This window comes from Capricornis sumatraensis, chromosome 13 (genome assembly GCF_032405125.1).
Source record: "Capricornis sumatraensis isolate serow.1 chromosome 13, serow.2, whole genome shotgun sequence".
NCBI classification, from domain to species: Eukaryota; Metazoa; Chordata; class Mammalia; order Artiodactyla; family Bovidae; genus Capricornis; species Capricornis sumatraensis.
In genome coordinates, this window is record NC_091081.1 from 53964157 (window position 1) to 53976875 (window position 12719).

The following is a 12719-nucleotide window of genomic DNA, read 5'->3' on the forward strand; positions in this document are numbered from 1 at the left end:
GATAGAAAATCCAAGTGGCAATTAGGAAAATATAAATAACCATGTGGGTAAAATATCTTCCTAACAGGGGTACAGGTAATTATTCATTTGTTGTTTCTTTGTTGTTTTAACACAAGGACAGATTCTGTGCATCACAACTAAATCTAATTCTGAATTGCACAACACTACAGACAAGACAACAAAATATGTTCTTAGTTGAGGGCTCAGAAGGCAGAAAACAAAGCAAAACAAAGTTATCTTCTAAATTATATCCTAAAGTTAAATACAACCCTGTCCCTACAGCCCATGAGAGATAAGACCACCTCTGTAGGCCATAATTTCTCTAAAACGAACATCAGAGCTAAGAGAAAGCTGTATAAGGAGAGGTTGCAATGGATTTATGCACTGAGAAAAGCTGCTCATACTTTGCCACAATTATTTAATCTCTGTCTAGTCCTCAGCCTCCAATCCTCATATTCAACATTAAAATGTTATATATTTTTTTCTTTTTTATAAAAACTAGTTAACTATGAACTAAACACAATCCATGCACAGGATTAAGAGAATATAAATGTTTATCTGTACTTATTTGTGTTGACCTTTGACTGTTTTTATTTCTTACTAGTCCAAATATTTCTCAGAAAAGGAAATAACGTGATTTATATTAACCCAGATGGAAAGGAAAGTTCTTTCTATGGTAAAAATATGGTAAACTTTGCTGAATAAGTTGGTTTTGACTGATTTACCTGATATTTACTTCCACTTAACATTTCATCAGTGGTTTCTGTTTCTGTGTATAGTTTGTGCTTAGAAAGTCAGGTTCCTGATGCCATTTCACTAGTAAGCAGAATGTGGATTAGCTAGTTTTTCAACAGATGTGAACATCTAACTTGTAAATAGTCTATGTTAACTGAAAAAAAGCTTAACACTGAAACACCTGTCAATCATACACCGGTTGGGAAGCCTGATATCACCAACTCTAGAAGATGAAGTGGTGGAAAAGTGGAAGAAATTCTAGATCTACAATTAATGGAGTCCAGTCCAACCACACCACTTATACCACTATCAGCACACACATACCGCTGAAAACTATGAATTATATCTCTGCTTTGATGATTTACTCCTCTATCAGCTATAGAGCTTCAGTTTCACATTTGATAAGACTCATAGTACAAATGATATACCACATTATATATCAAAATAGTGCCTAATAAGTTTGGTAAATACCCATTGGTATATTTTCTACTTATTGGAGGATATTATTTTTCCCTCTATAAATTAAAAATTTGACCAAAATCAAAGTCAAAACTCTGTGCCCAAATAGTCAAGAATTAATAATCTCCTATACAATTAATTAAATTATAAATTGCTTGAGAGCTGAGATTATGTCTGAGGTTTCTTTGTAATTTCCTAATGCCTATTATAACCAATTTAGTGAAAGTGAAGTGCCAGTGAAAGTCGCTCAGTCATATCCGACTCTTTGCGACACCATGGACTATATATACAGTCCATGGAATTCTCTAGGCTAGAATACTGAAGTGGGTAGCTCCAGGGAGCTACCAGGGATTGAACCCAGGTCTACAGCATTGCAGGCGGATTCTTTACCAGCTGAGCCACAAGAGAAGCCCAAGAGTAGTGAAGTGGGTAGCCTATCCTTTCTCCTGTGGATCTTCCTGACACAGGAGTCAAACCAGGGTCTCCTACACTGCAGGTGGATTCTCTACCAACTCAGCTATGAAGGAAGCCCCTTACCATTTTAAGTACTCAATAAAGACTGTTAGCTGATTTTTCAATGAAGTTACAAATTGACTTCATTGCCTCCTTTTTGGTTTGGGCTAAGAGAAAGAAAAAGAATGAGCAGGGAGGGGGATATAAATTACAAAATCTGAGAAGTTGACATAGATCCTTCAGAAGAACAGAAGAAAAGTGTAGACCTATCATCACTGCTCTGAAATCAAATTCCCTAGAGTTCAACAGGGGGCTTCCCTTGTTGACTCAGATGGTAAAGAATCTGTCTGCAATGCAGGAGACTTAGGTTTAGTCCCTGGGTTGGGAAGATCCTCTAGAGAAGGGCATGGCAACCCACTTCAGTATTCTTGCCGAGAGAATCCCCACAGACAGAGGAGCTTGGTGGGCTACAGTCCATGGGTCTGCAAAGAGTCGGACATGACTGAGCAACTAAGGACACAGAGTTCAACAGAAAGAATTATTTGGCATGGAGATCATTCTGTTTCCTCTTTGATCCTTCTTAAATTCATAAGAAGCTCCAACAAAAGCAAGGTCCTCAAAGACACATTCCAAAAAACACCATGATCAGTGCATCAACTGCTAAACATTAGATAGAGCTCTACATGTGATTCACCTAGGCAAATACACTCAGAAATTCTTTAAGAAAGAACTCTCATTGCATTTTCATTTTTAAAACAAACAAGAAAATAAATAGCATGAAAATCACTGCTCTAGTGAGACAAGTGCTGTACTCTTATCACTTTCATCAAAGAGCATAAGGGAACACAAAGGAGGACAAAATTAATAGGAAAAATTATTTGGAATAATGGAGCACAATAGTGGATAGAACAGTGTTTCAGTAATAAAATACTACCTGAAATAAAGGACATCCGGTATCCTTTTGCTCATTTAGAATTTAAAAATGTACCAGACATCTTGTACATTGAATGGAATCACCTGAATTACAAGCAGCTCCTATGGATGAGAGGAGACTCCAAATGTTCCTTTTATCATACTCAAGGGTACTAATATAGAATTTTTATACATGCCACATTTGTGGTCTCCTCCAAATTTGACACGTTTGGTATCCCTTGATTGACTGTAGGTATTTTTCTAACGTAGGGGGAGTTGGGGGAAATTTGTATGTGGTTTATACTTGTGTTCTTCTACTTCAGATTTTGTAAAACAAATGCTTAAATTGAGTTCTCCAAGATAACTCTAAATTTGCTGTCAAGTTGACTAGTTTTTACAATAGAAGCAAAGAAAAGGGATTCTTAAGTCACTGTTAGAAAAAAAATCTATACATGAATCCAAGAATCAGCTTGAATGAAAACTAGCTGTGCTATAAAAACTAGCTAACAATCAATAGTGTGTGGTATTAAAGAGAATGCTAAAGGATGCAAGCTAGACATTTCATGGCTTTTCAACCACCAGCTAACAAGAGTATTAGAATGTGTGTTTTCCACTTCTCAAGTGCCCTTGTTTCTATTATAAAAACACTAAAATGAGAGAGTCAGATATGATTTTTAACTGATATATACAAAAGACTACAACAAGTTAGTTAAATCAAGATTGTTTTTCAAGTGAGAAAAAATTCATGCTAAACAAGTCACCCTCCTAGTTCATATAAAACTGGTTCAGATACTACAAAAAACAAACGGCCATCATCCTTTTCCTCTACCCCAGTAATCTTCCCTCCATAGTAATCTTCCTATTCCCAGTAATCCCAGGTAAGGGAGGGATGTAGTTCATCATTCATTCCTTATATCTTTAAGAGTCAGCCCCACTGCTCTGACATCAGCTACATTTTATTTATGAATTTTTAGAATAGTATCAGTTATATTTATGTACAAAATATGCCAAATGATGTAGCAAACAAAAATGGACTGCAGCTGCTACTGCTAAGTCACTTCAGTCGTGTCTGAATCTGTGCGACCCCATAGATGGCAGCCCACCAGGCTCCCTCGTCCCTGGGATTCTCCAGGCAAGAACACTGAAGTGGGTTGCCATTTGCTTCTCCCTTGCATTAAAGTGAAAAGTGAAAGTGAAGTCGTTCAGTCGTGTCCGACTCTTAGCGACAGACTAGACAGAGTCCAATGGAACATAAACTATATGTGATTACAGTAAGGGTAGAATCTGAAAGGTTCAAACGTAAACTTAGAGTTAGTTTGGACAGCTTTCCTTCACAGGTATAGTGGGTAAGTTGTACAATACCTACAAGCAACTCCATTAACAGTGCGTAATTCGCCACAAAGTCCCACTTTGTACTGTTACCTGACTTATTAGGATAACGCCCTTCTCCCACATTACCAAGTTCCAAACTCTGCATGTCCTTCAAGGTAAAGTTGTACCTTTTGTGAAAAACATCCTCAGTTCCTCTTATACCTGAGTAGACTCCCTCTGAATAACAATGATATGCTCTGCAGTCCCACTTACGAAAGTCCTCACTGGCCATTCCAGTTGTTTCTCCATATGCAGTCATGCAATTTCTGATACATGTGAGAGGTGGTAACCTTTCTATCCCCAGGTGGATGAGACCAAAGAAGTGTATAGCCATATGGCTATCCTGTGACCATCAAGGGACCCTGACTTAGCTAAAACTGTGAACTGTAGAGGGAAGAACTGGAAAGAACCTGGATCTTTCATGACTAAATGAACCAACCCTGAAGCCTATCTCTGCACCTTTCAGTTATAAAAGTCAGCAAATACACTTATCCTTAATTTGTATTGTCCTGCCAAGGGAAATACCAACAACAATCCAAAGGCCTTATGATTCTAACACTGAAATTTGCTTTACAGGGCCACCTCCACTGGTACATGTGTTGACATTCACTTCATTTTACAGCTAGAGGTCAGTGATATTCATTAGGAATAGATAACAATATTAATTGAATATGTATGTTCAGAGAATTTTGATAATGGCTATTACACACCACTGAAATGCTGTGTAAGCAACAACAAAGACAAAGAAAAGACTATGCCTTTCACATTAAAGAACTTCAAAAATGTAATTCAGAGTCTCACAGAGGAATAATAAAAAAGCATAGTTGACAAACGGGAATAGAAATTGAGTGTCAGTTGTAGCAGTTAAGAATTTTATAAAAGTTTATTGTGGGTCGGTTGGCTAGAAATTTAGTTGCATCTTTGATTCAGCCAGGTGGAAAAGAAAGGAGATCAAGAATGAGAATCTACTTTATGTCTGAGGAGGCCTTACAAATAGCTGAGAAAGGAAGAGAAGCTAAAGGTAACCATAAAAGGAAAGATATACCCATTTGAATGTAGAGTTCCAAAGAACAGCAAGGAGAGATAACAAAGCCTTCCTCAGTGATCAGTGCAAAGAAATAGAGGAAAACAATAGAATGGGAAAGACTAGAGAACTCTTCAAGAAAATTAGAGATAACAAGGGAACATTTCATGCAAAGATGAGCAAAATAAAGGACAGAAATGCTATGAACCCAACAGAAGCAGAAGATATTAAGAACAGGTGGCAAGAAAACACAGAAGAAATATACAAAAAAAGATCTTCATGACCCAAATAACCACCATGGTGTGATCACTCACCTACAGCCAGACATCTTGAAATGCAAAGGTAAGTAGGCCTTAGGAAGCATCTCAACGAACAAAGCTACTGGAGGTGATGGAATTCCAGTTGAGCTATTTCAAATCTTAAAAGATGATGTTGTGAAAGTGCTGCACTCAATTCACTAGCAAATTTGGAAAACTCACCAGTGGCCACTGGACTGCAAAAGTTCTGTTTTCATTCCAATCCCCAAAAAAGGCAATGCCAAAGAACATTTAAACTACCAAACAATTGCAATCATCTCACATGCAAGCAAAGTAATGCTCAAAATTCTCGAAGCCAGGCTTCAACAGTACCTGAACTGTGAACTTTCAAATGTTCAAGCTGGATTTTGAAAAGGCAGAGGAACCAGAAATCAAATTGCCAACATCCTTTGGATCATTAAAAAAGCAAGACAGTTCCACTTGCTTCTGCTTTACTGAATATGCCAAAGCCTTTGACTGTGTGGATCATGAACTGTGGAAAACTCTTCAAGGGATGGGAATACTAGACCACCTTACCTGCCTCCTGAGAAATCTGTATGCAGGTCAAGAAGCTACAGTTAGAACTAGACATGGAACAATGGACTGGTTCAAAATTGGGAAAATTTGCCTTGAATATGGCAAGGCTATACATTGTCATCCTGCATATTTAACTTATATGTAGAACACATTATGTGAAATGCCAGGCTGGATGAAGCACAAGCAGGAATCAACATGCCAGGAAAAATATCAATAACCTCAGATATGCAGATGATACCACCCTAATGGCAAAAGGAAAAGAAGAACTAAAGAGCCTCTTCATGAAAGTGAAAGAGGAGAGTGAAAAACTTGGCTTAAAACTCAACATTCAGAAAACTAAGATCATGGCATCCAGTCCCATCACTTCATGGCAAATAGATGGGGAAACAATGGAAACAGTGAGAGACTTTTATTTTGGGGGGCTCCAATATCACTGTGGTGTTGCAGAAGACTCTTGAGAGTCCCTTGGGCTGCAAGGAGATCCAACCAGTCCATTCTGAAGGAGATCAGTCCTGGGATTCCTTTGGACGGAATGTTGCTGAAGCTGAAACTCCAATACTTTGGCCACCTTATGCGAAGAGTTGACTCATTGGAAAAGACTCTGATGCTGGGAGGGACTGGGGGCAGGAGGAGAAGGGGACAACAGAGGATGAGATGGCTGGATGGCATCACCGACTCGATGGATGTGAGTCTGAGTGAACTCTGGGAGTTGGTGATGGACAGGGAGGCCTGGAATGCTGCAATTCATGGGGTCGCAAAGAGTCGGACACGACTGAGCAACTGAACTGAACTGAACTGAACTGAACTGAATATCACTGCAGATGGTGACTGCAGCCATGAAATTAAAAGATGCTTGCTCCTTGTAAGAAAAGCTATGACCAACCTAGACAGCATATTAAAAAGCAGAGACATTACTTTGCCAACAAAGGTCTGTTTAGTCAAAGGTATGGTGTTTCCAGTAGTCATGTAGGGATGTGAGAGTTGGACTATACAGAAATCTGAGTGCTGAAGAATTGATGTTTTAGAACTGTGGTGTTGGGGAAGACTCTTGAGAGTCCCTTGGACTGCAAGGAGATCCAACCAGATCATACTAAATCAGTCCTGAATAGTCACTGGAAGGACTGATGCTAAAGCTGAAACTCCAATACTTTGGCCACCTGATGCGAAGAGCCGACTTATTAGAAAAGACCCTTACACCATGACCAAGTGGGCTTTATCCCAGGGATGCAAGATTTTTCAATATCTGCAAATCAATCAGTATAATTCACCACATTAACAAATTGAAAAATAAAAGCCATATGGTTATCTCAATAGATGCAGAGAAAGCCTTTGACAAAATTCAACATCCATTTATGATAAAAACTCTTCAGAAAGCAGGAATAGAAGGAACATACCTCAACATGATAAAAGCTATATGTGACAAACCCACAGCAAACATTATCCTCAATGGTGAAAAATGGAAAGCATTTCCCCTAAAGTCAGGAACAAGACAAGGGTGCCCATTTTCACTGCTACTATTCAACATAGTTCTGGAAGTTTTGGCCACAGCAATCAGAGCAGAAAAAGAAATAAAAGGAATCCAAATTGGAAAATATACCATGTTCATGGATTGGAAGAATCAATATAGTGAAAATGAGTATACTACCCAAAGCAATCTACAGATTCACTGCAATCCCTATCAAGCTACCAGCGGTATTTTTCACAGAACTAGAACAAATAATTTCAAGATTTGTATGGAAATACAAAAAACCTCGAATTGCCAAAGCAATCTTGACAAAGAAGAATGGAACTGGAGGAATCAACTTGCCTGACTTCAGGCTCTACTACAAAGCCACAGTCATTAAGACAGTATGGTACTGGCACAAAGACAGAAATATAGATCAATGGAACAAAATAGAAAGCCCAGAGATAAATCCACACACCTATGGACACCTTATCTTTGACAAAGGAGGCAAGAATATACAATGGAGTAAAGACAATCTCTTTAACAAGTGGTGCTGGGAAAACTGGTTAACCACTTGTAAAAGAATGAAACTAGATCACTTTCTAACACCGCACACAAAAATAAACTCAAAATGGATTAAAGATCTAAACGTAAGACCAGAAAATATAAAACTCCTAGAAGAGAACATAGGCAAAACACTCTCTGACATAAATCACAGCAGGATCCTCTATGATCCACTTCCCAGAATACTGGAAATAAAAGCAAAAATAAACAAATGGGATCTAATTAAAATTAAAAGCTTCTGCACAACAAAGGAAACTATAAGCAAGGTGAAAAGACAGCCTTCTGAATGGGAGAAAACAATAGCAAATGAAGCAACTGACAAACAACTAATCTCAAAAATATACAAGCAACTTCTGCAGCTCAATTCCAGAAAAATAAACGACCCAATCAAAAAATGGGCCAAAGAACTAAATAGACATTTCTCCAAAGAAGACATATGGATGGCTAACAAACACATGAAAAGATGCTCAACATCACTCACTATCAGAGAAATCCAAATCAAGACCACAATGAGGTACCATTTCACACCAGTCAGAATGGCTGCGATCCAAAAGTCTACAAGCAATAAATGCTGGAGAGGGTGTGGAGAAAAGGGAACCCTCTTACACTGTTGGTGGGAATGTAAACTAGTACAGCCACTATGGAAAACAGTGTGGAGATTCCTTGAAAAATTGCAAATAGAACTGCCATATGACCCAGCAATCCCACTGCTGGGCAAACACACCGAGGAAACCAGTATTGAAAGAGACACATGTACCCCAGTGTTCATCACAGCACTGTTTATAATAGCCAGGACATGGAAACAACCTAGATGTCCATCAGCAGATGAATGGCTAAGAAAGCTGTGGTACATATACACAATGGAGTATTACTCAGCCATTAAAAAGAATACATTTGAATCAGTTCTAATGAGATGGATGAAACTGGAGCCGATTATACAGAGTGAAGTAAGCCAGAAAGAAAAACACCAATACAGTATACTGACACATATATACGGAATTTAGAAAGATGGCAATGATGACCCTGTATACGAGACAGCAAAAGAGACACAGATGTATAGAACGGACTTTTGGACTCTGAGGGAGAGGGAGAGGGTGGGATGATTTGGGAGAATGGCATTGAAACATGTATACTATCATGTAAGAAATGAAGTGCCAGTCTATGCTCAATACAGGATACAGGATGCTTGGGGATGATCCAGAGAGATGATATGGGGTGGGAGGTGGGAGGGGGATTCAGGATTGGGAGCTTGTATACGCCCGTGGTGGATTCATGTCAATGTATAGCAAAACCAATACAGTATTTTAAAGTAAAATAAAGTAAAAACAAAATTAAAAAAAAAAAAAAAGAAAGAAAGAAAAGAAAAGACCCTTATGCTGGGAAAGACTGAAGGCAGGAGGAGAAGGGGACGGTTTGATTGCATCTTCGACTCAATGGATATGAGTTTGAGTAAGCTCCAGGAGTTGCTGATGGACAGGGAGGACTGGCATGGGGCAGTCCACAGGGTCACAAAGAGTTGGACACGACTGAGCAACCAAACTGAACTGAACTGAGCATTCCATTGTGTATATGTACCACATAGCAGAAACCAACACAGCATTGTAAAGCAATTATCTTTCAATTAAAATTTTTTAAAAGAATGAGAATCTGTAATATAGCAGACTACAGGTGGTGCTTTTCATCTGAAGTTTATAAACACATTTCAATGTGTATCTCACATTTTTTATACCTCTATCTTGTAGAAACACTGAGAAAAACATCTGCTCTTCATTTCATCTCTGTAAAAACTTCTTTGTCAATAAAGATTGTCTTCCACAAACTAAAAATGTTATCATTACTCAAAATGATCTGGAAGCAAAGCTAAAATCATGATAAAGTCTATTTCAGCATTTTCTTTTCTTCCTCTGGCTGTGGGAACACAGAGATCAATACTCTTCAACATGAGAATTCTGCAGTGAAATTTTCATTTGTAACAAACAGCAACCAGAAAGCCTTAAGCATGCCCTGTCACTTTCAGTTTAGGAGAAAATGCACTAATAAACTCTTACCCTTGGGTCATCTTTGACAACAGGCAATACTACGCCAGATCTTATTAAAGACTATTCGTATCACTGCCCCAAAAATTTCCTTTAAAATTACCATCTTTTGCATCCATGTAACAGGATGTCAGGTTTGAAAGTGCCAATGAGAGACGAGACTTGTCACCATAGTTAATTCTCAGCACTATTTCAACACCAGGAGAGCTAACCCCAAAGGGTGTATTTTGTGGTTAGCAATATTTATTTGGTGCTTATTGAACAAGCAAGAGAATGTATTGTTTCATATTAGTTTTCAAATCAAACTGCAAGCAAAGTATCACCTGTAAGTGTTAAATATACATCAAAGAAAAATACACGAAAAAAAAAAAAAAAACAGTGCCCAAACTATCAAAATATATTTCTAAAATGTAAACAGATTCTGGATCGGACATTCACAACACCATCATGTCTTTACCCAATAAGTACAATATAAAATGTAAAACAAAATATAGGTTAAATGGCAGGAACATCACAAAAAAAAAAAAAAGGCGGGGGGCGGGAAAAGGGGAAAGAAATAAAGCTAAGATTTTCTATGAAATTCAGAGTTTCCTTTTATAATTACTGAAATAATTAGTTACTTCTCAAGTAGCACTCCTAGAATAGCCATAATATAGATTCTCTAAGCAAAGAAAAGCAAGCTCTGATAAAATCTACTTTTCAATTCAGATAAAAAAGGGAGGTCTAATAATCCGAAATAAATCTCTTTTAAAATAAACAGGCACTAAATGGCTATCTGAAAGAAGGAAATTTATGTTTAAAGGGAGCACCTAGCTAAAGGCTTCAACTCTGCCTTTTTTAACTGTTGACTACATCAGGGGCCACTTCTTCAAAAATTGTTATACCTATAGATATATACTTATGCCTTTCTCTATATATACATATGGGTCTGGACAATCCATATAAATATGGGTCAGGATGATATCCTGAAATAGGAAATTGTACCCCACTCCAGTATTCTTGCCTGGAGAATTTCATGGGCAGAGGATCCTGGAGGGCTACAGTCCCTGGTGCCACAAAGACTCAGACACAACTGAGCAACTGAGCACACACACACACACACATATAAAACGGTAGGTTAGTCAAAAGCACTCTAGTTGCATTATTAAAAGCTACTGTCTCCTTCAGTGGCTGCACATCGTGAATTCACATACAGTCCCGTGAAGACACAGTGAGCATGATGACTCAAGAGCACACCCACCTTCTTGTATCCATAGCATATTAATTACTCTGAAGATTACCCAAGGACACTTTCAGGCTTTTCAAAGGTACCATCAGGCTCAGGTGAGAAAGATGCAAGCAAAGGGCTCACCAAAAATGAATATACAAACATATATGAATATATGTTAAATTGTTTACCTAAACACTGGAGTTAAATATTACCATATTTTCTTGTTAGTCAATGAACTGGGGCTGTGATTTCATGAACTAAAGCATGTGCTATATAAGGTGACTCTGGAGCTATAAGCAAAGTTTTATTTATAATAGAGTTCTATTCAATTTACAAAGATAAACTTCTCTTTTTTAATGAGTCACAGAATCTCTCAAGACAAAAGCATTACAAGCAGCTAATAGCATTATTTAATAATGTTAATCTGAGATAAAGCTTTGGTGGAAAAGAATGAGCCCAGCACCAGGAGTTAAGAAACATGGAATTAAATTCTGGCTCAGCCGGTTATTAGATCTTTGTGGCCTTGGGCAATTATCAAATAGTCTGAATTTCAATTTTCTTCTGAAAGTACTAAAGGTTAAAGTATTAAAATCAAGTAAATCTAACAATGAAATAATACACATAAAAGACATTTGATGTTAAGCATTATAAAATGTATTAACTTGAATGTGGGTTATCTCATTTTCTCCTTCTAGCCTCTAAGCACTGACACTTGCCTTGATCTCTGCTTGCTGATCCTTCTTTTTCTTACCCCTGACCCTCAAAACTACAATCTTCATCTGAGCAACTTTTTCTCAACTTTCAGATTCTATCTCCAAGAAAGTCAAAGACAAAGGCATTCCCTGACACCTCTGATAAATCTCAGTCCAGATGAAATGTTTTTGTTAAAATCTGCCAAACTTCTCCTTGAAGAGACTTACATGGTTTATAATTATTTTCATTTGTTATTATAAACAAATGATGTCTGATGGTCTATTCATCAATAGTTGCTTTTCCTCTAAATTTTCACATGGCTGACATTCTCATTTTTGAAGGATTCAGCTCAGTTGTCATGTTCACAAAGAGGCCTTCAGATCATCTTAATTAAGCCATCAATCCCCCTCATTTTGTATATTTATTTTTATTCATAACATCCCATGATGTGATACTACAATTTTATATATGATGTGCCTATTATACTTCAGTGTTAAGCTACATAGGGAAAAGAAAGTGAAGTTGCTCAGTCATGTCCAACTCTTTGTGTCCCCATGGACTATAGCCTGCCAGGCTCTTCCATCCATGGAATTTTCCAGGCAAGAATACTGGAGTGGGTTGCCACTTCCTTCTCCAGGGGATCTTCCTGACCCAGGGTTCAAACCTGGGTCTCCCGCACTGCAGGCAGACTCTTTACCATCTGAGACACCAGGGAAGCCCTATATACATAGAGGAGGGTCTTTGTATTTTACTAACCATTGTATCTCCACAACCTAGAAGAGTGAATTATATAGGGACTCAGTCAATTTTCAGTGAATGTAATATACATGGTTCTTGTACTTATACAAGTACTATACTTATACTTACTTATACTATACTTATACAAGTATAAGTACTATACTTGTACTTATACATGCACTTGTACTTGTTTTTCCAGTATTCACTAAAGAAAAGTACCAATGTATCATAATCCCTCACCAATTCC

General features: G+C 37.8%; 1 protein-coding gene across 4 annotated transcripts in view; it reads right to left on the reverse strand.

The window, feature by feature from the left end:
* Positions 1-12719, reverse strand: part of PTPRK (protein tyrosine phosphatase receptor type K) — a 619103-nt gene that overhangs the window by 261623 nt on the left and 344761 nt on the right. The window lies entirely within an intron of this gene.